We start from the raw sequence: 17604 nt of genomic DNA on the forward strand, positions 1-17604 counted from the left end.
AAATCTTGTCCCATATATAGGTCTATAATAAATATTTGGTTTGAATAATCTCATCGCACACATAGAACACATGTAGGTCACAAACGTTGGTTTCTCATCACCATATTGGACACCAATAGTAGTCGAAACAAGATGTAACTTGGTGAATACATGATGGAATATCGATTTTGTCTAGGTTTTATATCATTTTGTGTGGCATAGCATATTGGTTTTCATTAAACAACCCTTATTTTGCCACATATTGAGTAGTGTAGCATAATAGAACTTACAGTAGAGAACCCTTCTTTCCCACATCGCGAGCTGAAACATTTTTGATAGGATAAGTTCAAATCCTTTTCTCTATGTCTCTTAATGGACTGAGAATTGGTATGACTCTCAATAACATTCTACCTAAGCACCGTACCAAATCTTGTCTCATAAATAGGTCTATACATGCCTCTATTTTACAATTCCTTGTCATGCACACTACAACACATGAGGATCACCAACATTGGTTTTTTATAATCATGTGTAGAATCGATGGCCAAAAGAAGACAAAAATTTTTAGGAATCTACTATATGGTGACATAAATATTTTGGCTAGTCTCTATTTCATTTGGAGTAGCATAGCATATTGTTTTAGGCTAGATAACCATTTCTTTGCCGCATTGCGACGAGAAATGTTTTTGTTAGGGTAAGGTCATATACTTGGCTCTATACCTCATAATGGACCGAGACATGGTATGATTCTCATTAATATTATACCAAATCATTGTATCAAATATTGTGCCATGAATAGTTCTATACATGCCTTTTTGTTTTAAATAACCTTATTGCACAAACTAGAACATGTGTGGGTCACCAACGTTGGTTTTCAATAACCATGTTGGAAATTGATGGTTGAAATAAGATGAAACTTGGTACAACTCTAATATATGATGGTATAAATACTTTGGCTAGGTTTTTATTTCATTTCAAGTAGTGTAGCATGTTGGTTTGTGGTAGACAAAACATTTTTTGCCAGACTGTGCACTGAAACATTTTTTTGTAGGGTAAGTTCAAACACATTGCTCTATATCTCGTAATGTTGGTATGAATCTCAATAACCTTTTACCCAAGTCCCATACCAAATCTTGACCCGTAAATAGGTCTATACATGCCTTTTTATTTTACAAATCCCTGCCATGCACACTACAACACATGAGGGTCACCAACGTTCAAGGTTTTTCATAACCATGTTTGGCATCGATGGTGAGAAGAAGACAAAGCTTTGTAGGAATATAATACATGATGACATAAAGATTATGGCTAGGCTTTATTGCACTTGGAGTAGCATAGCATATTGTTTTAGACTAGATAACTCTTTCATTGCCACACTATGACAAGAAATATTTTTGTTAGAGTAAGGTCATATCCATGGCTTTATACCTAATGGAATGAGACTTGGTATGTCTCTATGTCACATCATGCCCAAGCATTGTTTCAAATCTTGTCCCATAAATAGGTCTATACATGTCTTTTTTTTTCTTAGAACTATGTTGCACACACTGGAACATGTGTACGTCATCAATGTCAATTTTTCATAATGATATTGGGCATCTATGATCTAAACAAGATGAAACTTGGTAGGATTGTAATAAATGATGGCATAGATTTTTTACCTAGGAGGTATTGAATTTGGAGTAGCATATCATCTTGTTTTACAATGGATAACATTTCTTTGTCGCACGTTGGGGTGAAACATTTTTGAGTTGGTAAGGTCAAATCCATGGCTTTATATCTCGTAGTGGACCGAGACTTGGTATGACTCTACATCTCATTGAACCCAAGCGTTTTACCAAATCTTGTCCCATAAATAGGTTTTAAGAAGACCCCAAACATACTAGAACACGTGTGACTCAACAACATATATTTTTCATAGCCATGTTAGACACCAATGGTCTAAACAAGATGAAACATTCTAGGACTCTAATACTGTAATGCGATGGTGATGACAATTTGCATAGATCTTACACCAGATAAGATAAGGGTGTGTCTAAAGTATTATAGGGATGGAAGATAAGCACATAGAAAGACAAATAGTAAAGAACTACTAGATATTCAAGAGGGACCATTCAAATGATATTGGACAAGTATGATACTTTGGAATTAAATTGAGTAAGATGAAAACTTTACAAATTATCACAAGTACATAGGGTGGGAGCACACAAACATATATATATTTATTCATTTATTTATTTAGGTGCTTATATATACATATACATATACATACGTATATATATATATATGCACGCATGCTAGAAGAATCTTTTTTGAAAATAGGAGATATATGTATGTAATATATACACACATAGATATATGTATGTGTGTGTGTGTGTCTATGTATGAGAGAGACACAGAGAGAGAGAGAGAGAGAGAGAGAGAGAGAGAATTTAATACATGAGAGAGGGAAGGAGAGAAGAACATGGGAGGGTGTGGGATAGGAGAGGAAGGGATGACTGAAAAGTGGAAGTGGAAGTAGGGGGGGAAGAGTGGGATGAGGACAAGGGAGAGGTGAGAGGAGCATGGGCAGAAAATAGGGACATGGGAAAGTTGGGAGGGGAGGAGACGAAAATGAGAGATTAGGATAAGGCATTGGGGGCGAATGACAAAGAGAGAAAAATGGGGAGTTCTAATGGGAGAAAACTTTTTTGTGTATATTCTTTCTTTCTCTCATTCATTCTCTTATTTCACCAAGGAAGAGCAAGAGGAGCAGCAAGAGGAAGAAAAGCATTCTTCTCCAAACTCAAATCCTTTTCCACTCAAATACTCTCCTAGGTAATTATTTTTCAAGTTCACTTTAAAATTTATGATCTTCTTGTAAAGAAATTTAGGAAAACAAATGACAGAGAGAGAGAAAAGTTTAGAGAGAAAAAGAGAGGAAAGAAGTGGAGTGAGAGATTATCCATGGTCGTTGCATAGCCGCAGCCCATGGCAATGAGAGTGAGGAGTGAGGGAGTGGTGGGAGTGGAGTGAAGTGAGGAAGAGAGTGAGTGAGTGGCTACTACTGTTGTCACAATAGCAAGAGTGAGGAGTGGTGTGAGAGAGTGGAGTGGCCATAGCCATTGCCACGCAGCAGTGAGAGTGAGGATTGAGAGTGAGAGTGTGAGGCAATGATGTGTGTGAAGGAGGGAGTGTGAGGAAGTAGAGTGGCCCCAACCACTGTCGTGGCAGCAAGAGTAGTGTAAGGGAGTGGAGTGTGAGGAGTGAGAAATTGGAGTGTGAGGGAGTGGATTTTGAGGGATTTTGGAGTGGCCATGGCCTCTCCTATGGTGGTAGCAAGAGTGAGGAGTGAGGCAATGGAGTGTGGGGAGTGAGGGATTGGAGTGGTCGTGGCCATTGTCGCATAGCAAAGCGAGAGTGAGGAGTGAGGGAGTGGAGTGGCCACGGCCACTGCCATGGTAGCGAGAGTAAGGGAGTAGAGTGTGAGGGAGTGAGGGAGTGGAGTAGCCGTGGCTGTTACCATGGTAGCAAGACTGAGAAGTGAGGGATTGAGGGGCCACGACTGTTGCCACGGCAACAAGAGTGAGGAGTGAGGGAGTGGAGTGTGAGGGAGAGTGAGGAGTGACGGAGTGGAGTGGAGTGACCACGGCCAGGAGTGTGAGGGAGTGAAGTGGCTGTGGTCACTACCGCGGTGACAGTGAGAGTGAGGGAGTGTGAGGGAGTGAGGGGGTGGAGTGTGAGGGAGGGAGGGAGTGGAGTGGAGTGGCCACAGTATGTAATCTCTTTTTTTTCAATTTGAGGCTCTTAATATGCACTACTGCTAACTTTTATATTTGAATGGTTATGGTCGCTAGATGTAAACTTTTGGCCTTTAAGGATTTATAAATGTAAGATCCTCTATTCAATTTTTGCTTAGTATGAATTGTTAAATTTTATACAACTTGTTATTGGATGTAGATGTACATTCTAATCTCTTTTCCTTAATTTTCACTCAATGAATTGTAGTTGATTATCTAGATAGCACCACCATGGCTCCAGTCACTGTGGTGAGAAAAGGAGACACACACACACACAGATGCATGTTTGTGTATCAGTCATGTTAGGAGATGACCTGCTTTGGCCGGCCAAAATTGCCTCGCCTCGATTGATGTTTGTAATATCATAGTAAAGATTGAAGCCAAGTAATGGCTCGCATTTTCCAATTGGTTCCCCTTGCTTTGATCTTATTATATATGTATTATTTATATACATAGGTGTTAGTAGATCCAGGTTTTATCCAAATCATACCCCGCTTTTGTTGGTTGGTTCATCCTCGTAAAACCCTTCCCAAGAAGATTGGCAAAACTAATCTAGATCATCTTGGTTATGTGATATTGTTATATGTTTCCTATTCTATCCTCCACAAGCTGATAGGTAGAGATTTGATAGTGACTCTACAAAATTCGCTCTATAATTATGGATTATGTAGTGAACTGCTATAGTAGTGGATGATACAATGAGTTGTGAATTACTTGACATAATATTCTATTGCCTTAGAAAGAAAAATATATTTAGTATTTTATTACTTTAAGGATCGAAACTTCTATGAAAGTTATTTTGAAACATGATAATTAGTTGTGTTGCATGTCCCTTGTAAGTGGTTTATTTTATGTTAGCATTGCAAATTTGCATGTGTAATTATCATGTTCTTTATTTTGAAGTAGTATGAGCACTTACAAAATGTTTGTTGCATGCACTAAATCACTACACCCATCCTTGATGGCAACACAAGAGCAAATGAAGACTGAGGTTTTGATGCTTTTCCGTAAGTTAATGATTAAACACTTGATAGGATTGAGACAAAGGGAGAGCACAGATGAACTATGTACAACATTTTCCAGCATGTGCTCTCACACTGTGCACTTTCCATGTCAAGTGCTAACCTTGCATGAACCAGTAGGCAAGGGAGGAGAAGGCTTTAAAGGTATTCTAGATACAAGTTGTGGGTGTTCCAGGTTTTAGGCCAACATCATGGTATGCTAGTAAGAGGAGAAATAGAGGTGATGCCCACGATCATCTAGCACTAAAGAACGAGCTATCGATAAACTGTGGTCCATAGAGTTATTTGTTGGGTATTGGGGCACTCACACACCTAAGAGCTTTGGGTCATCACTCTATCCTTAAATGGTGGAAGTGTGCACAATATGCTAACGTGTCTCCCACAACATTGTGGAACATATGTGAGATGGGTTAAGACCATACATTTCAGAGAAGAATACCTAAGAATCTCGCTTTGACTAGAACTCTCCACACCAAGTTGTGAGCAAGGTTATTTAGTCACCATGCTTTATCCATGGTTGTTGTTATTGCCAGTGGTTTGAGAGTTGTCCAGGAATAGAGATATGTGCACATTGATCTACAGGCCACCAATTACATGTTGGACTTCACAAGGGATGTTGAGTCTGTCCGAGTAGGGATTATTGATTGGGGAAGAAGCCTCCACTGGACTGAAAACAGGTCTTCGCAAGACTTGGCCTATGCTCCTCTAAATTCTTTCCATGGTAAGCACCATAGTTGTATGCTATTACAAATACACGTATAAGTCCCAGGCGTGCATGGGCAATAGAGTCAAATTCTTTTTCTATTGGTTAACTATTTAGAGAAATCTCCAACTTTGTCATAGATGCTACAGGAGATCTTAGTGACCACACGATGAAAGGAGACATTGTAATAAAACTCTTGGTTGGTTGTAGGAACTCACTATTTAGGATTGATCCAAAGGAGAAAACTACCATGGAAGAAATTTTGACCAAAATGCATAGTTTCAATGTAAACAAGGATGTGGCAATGTGACCCATTGAGGAAATGAAGACATATTGTTGAACATAGGCTACCTCTTTTTTGAACATGTGACCCACTGAGGAAATGAAGACATGTTGTTGAACATAGGTTGCATCTTTTTTGAGCTTAACCCATATGATCACAATTTTGATTGTCAAATTTGTAGTGTCCTTGGATTGTACATATGGATTTAAAAATGCTCCTATAACATGTATCTTCAACTCAATTGTAACAATTTGCAAGAGTTTGCAAGCATTATTTGTTCAATTTAAGCGATCATCGTCAATCCACAATTAAAATAATTAGATTCAACCAGTGTGAGAATCTGATCTCAACCACTTGTGGTGTTTTGCATGTGAGACTTGGTTACTACGCTAGAGCATTGATGAGGCACTATTATAGCTTGTTGCATTGAGCATCACGTGGTGATGGAGGAGCTCATTTAGCTATGCTTTGAGGCATCGTTTAGCCCATGAGGTTGCAGTGGTCATTGGTTAATGCATTGTAGAAACTATCTCTGCATTATTGTGTGGTAGATGGCATTGGAGCATGAGTGATAGAGCTTGTAGGAGGGCTGCCATCAGTTGAAGGATTGCATGAGCATGAAAGCTGTTTAGTTTTGTTGTATTGTTTGGGGTGCTGCTAAGGTCATAGAAGATAGCTTAGTCAGTTGTGGATAGTTGTCAATGCTTTAAGTAGTAGGCTTGCTTACTATGGAACATAGATTGTTGCATGTATTAGACACTATCCTTACAGTAGACATTGTAGGTTGTTGCCTTTTGTGGAAAGAGTCACAGCTGGTTTGGTTGTCGAAGAAATTCTCACATCTTGTTTTTTAAATGTGTATGTTATCAATAAATGTTTCAACGTGTCGCTCATTCGTTATTGACATGGTTAATACACTACTACACACAAACCCTATTGCGATGCTTAAGTATCGATGTTTAGCATGCATGTGGTGCTAATCATCGGTATGGGAAGCGGGCTTTGTTAAGGGTCGCTATATAGCGACTTTAGGCAAGCGTCGTTATATAGCGACACTTGCCTAAAGTCACTATATAGAGACCCTTATCAAATTGGTAGCAACACTGAGACAGTTTCCTATAGCGATGTTTTACAGAGAGTTTTTTTTCCCATACCGACCTTAAAAGATAGTTTTTCCCAATGACAAAATTTTTTAAATTTTCATACATGTTTGATCCTTTGAGAGAATAAAAGTACAAGAGCATGTACATCAAGTCCTTGAAGCTCATATATTCAGGTCCAAGTTTGAGACGAAAAAAATCAATGAAGAGCATTTATATCAACGGCTTCATAACGCGCCAAACAAGTCTATCTCTAACTCTGCACCAACTTGATCTCCTATATCATCATCGTACTCTAGCATCGTACGTTCACCTAAGAGTACTTGATCATCTTCTTGAATGAAGTGTGGTGATTCTTGATGATCGTCATCTTCTTCCTTAATATCGTGATCTCCATCTTCCACTAGAAGGCATAGGCCCTTTTTCGATGGTTATGCATCGACGTTTAGCACGCGTGGGGTGCTAATCATCAGTATGCAAAGTGGGCTTAAAAAGTGTCGCTTTATAGTGACACTTTTATTAACATCGCTATATAGTGACACTTTTATAAACGTCGCTATATAGTGACATTTATAAAAGTGTCGCTATATAGCGACACTTGCCAGACTTGTATAAGATCATTATATAGCGATGTTTTACAAAGAGTGTTTTTCCCCATACCAACCTTTGAAGATAGTTTTACCCAATGACAAAAAAATTTTATTTTCATACATGTTTGATACTTTGAAAGAATAAAAGTATAAGAGCATGTACATCAAGTTTGAAGCTCATATATTCATGTCCACGTTTGAGACCATCCTGAGCCACGTTTAGTGCGCCAAACAAGTCTATCTCCAACTCTATACTGAGTTGATCTCCTATATCATCATTGTAGTCTAGCATCGTACGTTCACCATAGACTTGATCATCTTCTTCAATAAAGTCGGGTGATTCTTGATGATCGTCATCTTCTTCCTCAATGCTCCATCTTTCTCCCATATGATGTCATTATGCACATCTTCCTCTTGGCTCATATTGTTATCTTCATCTTCTTGTCTAAATCCATTTGGATCAATTGGATCAATTACGTCATCTTCTTCCTCAATACTCCATCTTTCTCCCATATGATGTCATTATGCACATCTTCCTCTTGACTCATATTGTTATCTTCATCTTCTTGTCTAAATCCATTTGGATCAATCTCGGGGGGGTCACTATGTATAAACTCTCTATATCACGTGCATTCAAGGCCTATATTTAAAGTCCCTTATCTGTAAAAAATTTCATTAATAAAATGTACCCCTTTTCTATACAAATCTGTAAATTTTTTCCAAAACTTTTTTAAATAGTCCCTTATGTATATTTATTTCTGTAAATTTTAGAAATAAAAAAAATCCTTCTGTTGAACTCACGTGATAGGGTTACATATGATGAGTGACCCCCCCGAGGGATCAATTGGATCAATTAGATCTTCATCTATATCAAAGACCCACACTCCTACCCATAAGATCTGTAACTCCTCTATCAAAGGTACCATGTACATAGCCTCATACTCAGACATCATCAACTCATTTAAGCGATTTTGTATCACCCTTTTCACAAAGGAAATTTTGTAACAAATAACATTCTTTTGTAATTACTTTAAAAAAAACATTCGTGCGGCAAAACAGGGCTTGTTGTGGTCCTGTTTAGCCCCACTAATGTTTTTTTAAAGCTTCTATTAATTGTCGCTATATAGCGACGTTTACTAGTGTCACTTTATAATTATGTTTACCAGTGTCGCTATATAGTGACACTTATATAGCAACCGTTCTTTTTCAACACTTATAGCAACGTAAATACCGACCTTTGTGCCCATTAAAAAAAAAACGTTTTAGTGTAAAAAAGGTCAATATTTTCATCAGAAAAGTGCCTGTGCCTTGTAGTGTTCCTCTCATATGATGTCATTATGCACATCTTCCTCTTGGCTCATATTGTGATCTTCATCTTCTTCGCTAGATCCCTCTGGATCAATTGGATCTGGCATTGGTACTGGCATCTTCATATCCACATCTCTATCTTCAAAAATTTTCTTACTTCGTGGTGCAACTTGGATCATGTACCACCATCTTGGATCAAAACAATCCGGATGAAAAACTGCCTATATTGAAGATGGGTGCCAAATGCCATCAATTATATATATGAAATTATGCTTAAGTACATGTATCAATGGATCTTTAAAAATGAAAGCTTCGATTAATTAGATCATTAGTATGCACCTGCTCACAGTGCTCGGGAAGAACAAAAGTATCACTTTCATCGGTCCAAAGTTTGGTGGAGTCTATTGCAAAGAAACCGCTACTATCTTTTTTCACTATCGCATGGGGACCGTTGTAAATAGTTCTAAACCATTTTACATCAAGAATGAAAATACTAAATCGTCTGAAATCAACTTCATAGATTTCGTGTATGGTTCCACAATAATCCAATTGTGAGGAGAGAAGATTGGTATCTGAAGCACTTGCTCGGGTATCTTGTGTGAAGTTAGCCATGACTCCACAATCATACGTGACTCTCTTTGAATCAATGTGTTCCACGTGAAAATGTCATCCATATGACCATAATGCACTGTACTTTTTGTACTGTAAAATAGCATCATTAAAACAATATGAAGATGCAACTATTTTATAGTGTATATTGCCACAAATAATTACTTAATTGTGTCAAGAGGTAAGAAACTTACATGCATCATACATCCAGATGATAACTCTCGCTTGCACTCATTTATTGTCTCTCCATCATGTTCGCCTTTACATAGAGCCAATTGTAGCCAATCAAGGGACATGTGAGTGGGGAGGAGGGCGAGATCCCGTGAATATGGTTGCAATCACTTGTACATTACTTTGAATCTCATCCTTGCATTTATGCTTTCTGCTTTGGTCGCTTCATATCTCTCAATCCACTTCTGCATCTCCTTGCTATTGAGGATACAAAACTTATTGAATTTCTCCATTTGCTCTTCACTCATCTTTCTTTCAATCCCTTTTCCTTGGGGAACCTTGCCAACGATGCAATAATCATCGTTGTTATGCCAAGCTTGCGGCATATCGGCATCCGTGGATGCAAGAAACTCTATGATATATACTAATGACTCTTGTACAAGCCATCCCTCTGCCATGCTTACTTCTCGTCTAGCTCTTTGTCTTATAAATCCCTTCAAAGCTTTCATAAACCACTCAAGAAAAAACTTCAACTAACTATGAACGGTACCTACAATGGCCACCTCATCAACTATGTGCACAAGCAAGTGCACTTGAGTTGTCATAATACTCTAGGGAAAGTGCTTCTCAAGCAAGCATACGGCTTCGATGGATTCCACCCTAGCCTTCTCAATGCTCGATATGAAGATTATCCACCTATTTCACATGCCCATGTAAGATATATTCATAATTAGTCTACAGATTATTTAGCTTAAGTTGAAGAAAATGCAATCAATGCAATTTGATAGTAAGCATACCTCACAATACCACTGATCTTGAATATATCATTTCTAACATCTTCTTGTAAGCACCCTTTTATTATAATTGGAGGATGAACTATCAAAGGAACAAAGAAGTCATGTCAACAATATAACATAATCATAATTACACTGACGCATCAATTATGAGTACACTAATCCTACAACTTAGAATACCTGTAAGACCTTATGCCAATCATGGGACTTGCACTAAGCTTATTGTCCTTTGAAAATGCTCCTTTCAAGCAATGCATGTACCCTATCGGTGTTTGAAAAGAGGCAATGTCCACCTTGACTGCTGCCTCCTCTCTCGTAGAGAGGATCCATGTTGCTTTTGGGAGGATAACTTTTCTTGAAGCATGCACTTGGGGCCACAAACGAGACATCCTATTCATAGCATGCAAGTCTTCTCACACTCCTCTCAAGTCTTTGGAACCAACCAAGTGTGCCCAAATAGTAGCCCCCACATTCTTGAAGATATGCATGGGATCCAAGAGATGATTGATTTGTAACTGACCCCAATAAGGAAGCTTGTGCAAGATCGATAGCCTCTTCAAACCATGAGGAGGTTCCTCTCCATTTGCCCTCCAAGGCTAAATCCAGTCACTCGCCTTCAAATATGGTGGTGGTGGATCAAGCTGACCTCCACGTGCGAGATGGTCCAGCGGAAGGTATCAAGCATGACCTTCATAAACATTTTTCCTCATATGTTAGGAGTATCATGCAAGAGATTTCAAACGCGGTCCACAAACAAGACAAGCATGGTACCCACTTGTAACAAGTCTTGCACGCGTGCATGAATGTGTTAGTATAAGACATGCATGCGAAATGAGTCATAAAAGCATAATCCTATATTATACATGTAAAGACACAACCATGTACTTGCGCACTCTCCATATCCTGGGTAGTCATGCATGGTCCACATCAAGATACCCCTGATCAAAATATCATTGGTATGTCTAGGAGCTTTGGAAATATCAAAGACCCGCACTTCTCTCCATAAGATCTATAACTCCTCTATCAAAGGTGCCATGTACACGTCCATATTTTTTGCCTTGTACTTCCCTGGCACACGTAGTGCAAGCATGAGGTGTCCCTTCTTTATTGTTAGCCATGGTGGGATATTGTAATTCACCAAGTCTATGGGCCATGTCAACCAAGATGTCGAGCATAACCCAAAAGGATTCACGCCATCCATGGCGAGCCGAAGATGTAAGTTGTGTGGCTCCCTCGCAAAGTCCGGCCACTAATTGTCTACATGCTGGATTTGCATCAGAACATGTGTTGTATTCTCACAATGATGGGAAAGTGTCTCAAGATCTTTACCGATATCTTCTCACCCTACAAGTCATCTCTATATCATTGTTCCCCACACTTTGGACAACTAGCCAAATCTCCATGCTCATGATGAAAGAGAATAAAGTCATTACGGCAAGCATGGATGGTATCATAATCCATACCCATGAATTGTTAGCATCTTCTTCGCTTCATCCCTTGATGCGCGCATGGTATTTGGTGCAAGCAACCTCGGGGGGGTCACTCATCATATGTAACCCTATCACGTGAGTTCAACAGAAGGATTTTTTTTATTTCTAAAATTTACAGAAATAAATATTCATAAGGGACTATTTAAAATAATTTTGGAAAAAATTTACAGATTTGTATAGAAAAGGGGTACATTTTATTCATGAAATTTTTTACAGATAAGGGACTTTAAATATAGGCCTTGAACGCACGTGATATAGAGGGTTTATACATAGTGACCCCCCTGAGCAAGCAACATCTTCAGGAGCAACCTATCACAATTCAAATATGCATAGGCTTCGAATAATGATGATTCGGTACACTAATCCTACAGCTTAGAATACCTATAAGACATTGAGCAAGCTTAGAATCCTACAACCTGACATTGAGCAAACATTTACAGACTCCTACATTCTTTGAATTAGAGTGACAAAAGTCTGTATCTGTTTGCTCAATAGTAGGCTATTGAAGCTTCACGTGGGAGGAAAGAGAGGAGAAAAGAGAGGAAAAGAGAGGAGAAAAAGGAGAAAAGAGAGGAGATAAGAGAGAAAAAGAGAGAATGTGAAAAGAGAAAAAGTGGGGATACAAAGTCTTCGAATAATGATGATTCTCAAACATACATGATGATTCTCAAAATAAAAAATATCCAAATAATGAGTCAAATTAATATAGGAACTAACCTCATTAAGGCCGAGACACTTGTATCCGACCACCCATACTTTACTTGTAGATTCAAAATTGAGAGACAATAGCATCCTCGTACAGCTATGTTGATTGCAGCTCTCACATTTTGACCTCAGACTCTAACATCACGTGTACATGTGATGCAGTGCCCCTAAAAATAGAATCCATCATGTCCACCATACCTTGTCATCATCTCCTAGACTATAGTCTTGCTCAAAGTGTGAAGGTATATGTGCACCCTTGTCACCCTCCTCATCTTTATTGTTTCAAGATTTCGTGTAAATATAAGATCTTGTCTCAAGGTTTCGTGTCATAATGGTATCCAATATTATCCACGAACTCAAATAGCATTGACTTACCAATGATCCATCACCACGTGTAACACCAATGATGGGTATTGGTTCGGGCTCCTCCCCATACATCTGCAAGTGGTGCATCATAATACAACATTGATGGCGTACTTCTCGCTTGCGATGAGTGCAATGACAATACAACCTGTCCATAAGCCACTCTGTGCTCTCGGGCATTGGCACATCATCTGATGAGCTTCCACTTGTCCCTTCCATCTACACACTTCCAAAATCACAACATGAGTTGCAAGGAAATCTATTAAGATCCAAAAAATAGCCACCCATGAGCTCCTTTTCTCTCCTCATAATAAGTGCCCTGAACCATCGCTATATAGCGATGCTTTGCTCTGTTCCGAGGTTTTGGGTTTAAGCCCCTAGCATCGCTATATAGCGACGCAAGTTAGTCGCTATATAGCGACACTAGTTAGTCACTATATAGCGATGCTGGTTAGTCACTATATAGCGATGCTTTGCTCTATTTTGTCACTATATAGCGATGCTTTTAGGATATAAGCATCGCTATATAGTGACTAACTAGCATCGCTATATAGTGACTAACTAGTGTCGCTATATAGCGACTAACTTGCGTCGCTATATAGCGACGCTGGGGGCTTAAACCCAAAACCCCGCGCGATGCTTTCTTTAGCATCTCTATCGCGAGAAAAGCAAATATCTGTCCTCCCACCTTATATTCGAGGATGTCGCTTTCCTCCTCCCTATTCTCCACTCCTCACCTCTACCTAGCCCCTCTCCTAACACTTGTGCTCCCTCTCCACCCTTCTCCCTCTTTGCTTGTGTGAAAAGAAGTTTTTCAAGAAGGTGAGTCTCTTTAAGCAATGTAGGTTCATTTTTTGTGAGATTTCATTTTGTAAGTGTTGAAGCATGTTTTTCCTTGTATTGCTAAGCCTATGTGCTAGTTTTCATGCTTGATTTTCAGAGGTTAAGGACCAAAAACGAGATTTTGTGAAAGAAAGAAGACTCACCTCTTCTTTTTTTGGTATTTCTCTTCCTTCTCTTTCTCCTTATTTGTAGGCTTATGCTTTTCTCTTGTTTGTAGGCTTATTCTTGTCTCCTCAATCCAATCCCAGTTGCTTCTCTAAACTCCTCCTTCCTCTACAACCGTGCTGTTGAAAGTAATCTGCTGTTGAGATGTTGGGATTAAAAAAGCAAATAGATATCACTAGGTATGTTTTCTCTCTTTTGTAGGGCCAGTCCACAAAACACTGAGTGGGACTATTCCAGGTAAGAAAGTGCTTCCTCTTTTTTCCTTTTGTTATTTTTGTTATTTGCATTGGCTTGCAACTAGCGCCTGTAGTGATGGGTGTAGGAACCCTCTCTTCCCCTATTCCCTGTTCTTTCCCTCTCTTCCCCTCTTCCTTCTCTTCTTTTTCCCCTCTTTCAATCTCTTTTCCCCTCTTCTTTTTCCCCCTCTTTCAATCTCTTTCCCCCCCTCTTTCAATCTCTTTCAATCTCTTTTTCTCTCCTTTCCTTCTCTTCTTTTTTCCCTCTTTCAATCTCTTTTCCTCTCTTCTTTTTACCCCTCTTTCAATCTCCTTTTCCCTCCTTTCCTTCTCTTCTTTTTCCCCTCTTCTTTTTTCCCCTCTTTCAATCTCTTTTTCTCTCCTTTCCTTCTCTTCTTTTTTCCCTCTTTCAATCTCTTTTCCCCTCTTCCTTCTCTTATGTTAATGCTCTTTTCCCCTCTTCTTTTTCCCCTCTTTCAATCTCTTTTCCCCTCTTTCTTCTCTTATGTTTATGCTATTTTCCCCTCTTTCAATCTCTTTTCCTCTTTTCCTCTCTTTTTCCCCCTCTCTTTCCCCTCTTTGCCTATGCTTTTGCTTATGGATGAGCTCATATGCTCATACAAGCACAAGCTTATGCTTTCTCTCTTATTCTTTTATGCTCATTTGCTCATGCATAAGCATAAGCATATGCTTTCTTTCCTTTTCTCTTATGCTTATGCTCTTTTTCCCTCTTCCTTCTCTTATGCTTATGCTTATGCATGAGCATATGTCTCCTTCTCCTTCTCCTTCTCCTCTTTTCCTCTTTTCCTCTCTCTTTCCCCCCCTCTTTCCCCTCTTTCAATCTCTTTTCATAAGCATATGTATTTGCCTATGCTTAAGCTTTCTTTTTTTTTCTTTTATGCTCATGCACAAGCATAAGCATATGCTTTCTTTCCTTCTCCTTCTCCTTCTCCTTGTCTTTCTCCTCTTTTCCTCTTTTCCTATCTCTTTCCCCCCCCCTTTCCCCTCTTTCAATCTCTTTTCATATGCATGTCCTTCTCCTTCTCTTTCTCCTTCTCCTTTCCTTCTCTTCTTTTTCCCTTTTTTTCTCTTCTTTTCATAAGCATATGCCTATACCTATGCCTATGCCTATGCTTATGCTTATGCATGAGCATATTCTCATATGTTTATGCATAAGCATAAGCATATGCTTTCTCAATGTATTCTCTTATGCTTTGTCAATGTATTTGTTGAGAGTTGTGGTGCCATGAGCACATGTAGAGCAAAGGTATGAGTAAAGGGAAAGCTGCCACATGGCATGGAGGAGATATCCCACATGTGAGCAAGCAAATGGATGTAAGTACCCTCACCTATAAAAGGGAGGTCCATTTGAAGTAATATCGATCAAGCACTTTGCACTATCTCAAGATTCTCTTTATGAGTCCAAGCTAATCTATCTTGGAACCTAATTGACTTGAGGTACATGTCATGAGCACTCTCTTCATCATGTTTCCACATAGGTTCCATCCACCTTAGAGTGCTCCATAGATCCTGAGGCACACATGTTTTGTCATGGTATCAGAGCTTAGGTCTAGTCTCCTAGATTAGTTGTAGGCATGCCTTAGGAGCTCATGTTTTTTTCTCCTAGGTTAGTTTTAGTTTTAGATGGAGAGTGTTGTTCTTGAGTGTTCTTTGTGAGAAAAATTTCCGTTCCATAGGTTTCTTTAGAATATTTCCGTTCATATACTCTTTCCTTTGTGAGAGATATAGTGATGCTTTCTAGATTGTGAGAGAGATCCTTGGTTCCATTCCATGTTTTGTCCAAATAGTGCTCGTGTGCATCACAAGCACCAGCCCAGAAGAAAAGGCGACACAAGCAAGACACACAACAAGCAAGCGACTCTCTACAACAAGCCTCTACAACGGGCTTAGAACCTACTGCAACAAAAGACTTCTACAAGCTCGTGCGGCTCTATGACTCATCTGCAGTAGATCTACAATGGCCGACCGACTCTCAGCAGCGCCATAGTTCATTAGCAAGCAACTCTATAGCCCAACGACCTCCAACGCCTCCTGCACACCGCATATCCTATGGCCATCTTGCTCTCCATATGCAACAACGGGCCATGCGGCTCTAGCCCAGGCTCCAACAACAAACAAACTAAGTCTCTACAATGAGCTAGCTGACGCTCTTCCAACCGCCTCCATTGACGACAAATCTCCTTCAGCGCAGCTAGCAAGCTTCTTCCACCGACCTCTACAAAGAACTCTACCAGCAAACCCACTTCAGCGAGCAGCTCCCAGGCGACCAAGCCAACGAGCTCCTGCCAACTACGACCGAACAACTCAAACAGCTGCTCCAATAGGCCAAGCCTTCTTCAAACAGCTTCTCCAACTACTGCATCGACCAGCCAATCGACGGCTCTTCAACAACTAGCCTGCAACCGATAACTCTTCGACAGCGCACCTCTGATGCACCTCAACAGTGAAGCATCCTTGAAGGTGACAAAGCTCTCTAGCGTCCCCTCCACGACCTTTGCGCAATGAGACCTCCCACAGCTCCACATCGTAGCACGTCTCCTCCAATCAGCAGGCCGCATCATCGCCGTCGTCACCTCAAACCTTCCTTCTCTAAGGTTCACAAAAGAGACACGTGGCAGATAGCATCTAACCAAGGTTAGGTAAGGTTAACCCATGGTTTAGAGGCTAGGTCACCTTCTGGCCACATGGCAGATAAGGTGGTCAAAGCTAACTATGGTTAGGTTCAGTTGCCTGTGTTAGTTGAACCATGGTAAGATTTGTGTAAACCTTGGGTTAACCAAGCTGGGTTTAAAGATTGCCACATGGCACAGTGCCACCTAAGCACAAAGTCCCTTGCTAAGCACAGTATGGAATTCAACATGTGAATCCCTGTGCCACATCATCAAGGCCTCCTCTTCTTCACAAAAATTCGACAAGCCGTAACTTCCAATCCAGGAAGAATTTGGCCACACTCCAAAAAGGAAAAGTGGTCGTCTTTTCAAGATCTACGTGCTTGTCAAGTCATAATCATTGTATGCAATTAGACACTGCCAATATTGAAAGTAATCAATTGGTAAGACCTTTGCAACAAATGACAAATCAAAGCATGAATGTACACATCATTGTCATAAGCAAGCCGAAAGCACAAGTGCATGAGATGACCAAAGTAGAAAGCATGGCATCCACACATAAAGCATCAAGGCACATGGAAGAACAAAGCATCATGCATGAAGCTACACAAGAAAGAAGATTGCAAATTGAAGAACCAACAAGTCAACTACGTGGAGTCATCATCAAGCCATGAGCAGAATGACAGGAACAACATGTATTGAGAAGAAAAAACTTTGCCAACCTTGCCTATATTTTGTAAATCAAACCTAACCACCTGAGAGTAGCTATGAAAGCACCCAAGGAGGTATTGACATGTAAAAACCACACTTTACCACCTTAAGTAGCAATACATG

The 17604-nt window shown here is 39.8% G+C and overlaps 1 pseudogene; it reads right to left on the minus strand.

Moving 5' to 3' along the window:
* The window catches only part of LOC147890699 (subtilisin-like protease SBT4.3), a 52783-nt pseudogene extending 36061 nt beyond the window's left edge, over positions 1 to 16722 (minus strand).
* Between the last annotated feature and the right edge of the window lie 882 nt (positions 16723 to 17604).

This window comes from Dipteris shenzhenensis, chromosome 18, assembly GCF_047967505.1.
Source record: "Dipteris shenzhenensis isolate YYH24624 ecotype China chromosome 18, Dip_SZ_1.0, whole genome shotgun sequence".
Lineage (NCBI taxonomy): Eukaryota > Viridiplantae > Streptophyta > Polypodiopsida > Gleicheniales > Dipteridaceae > Dipteris > Dipteris shenzhenensis.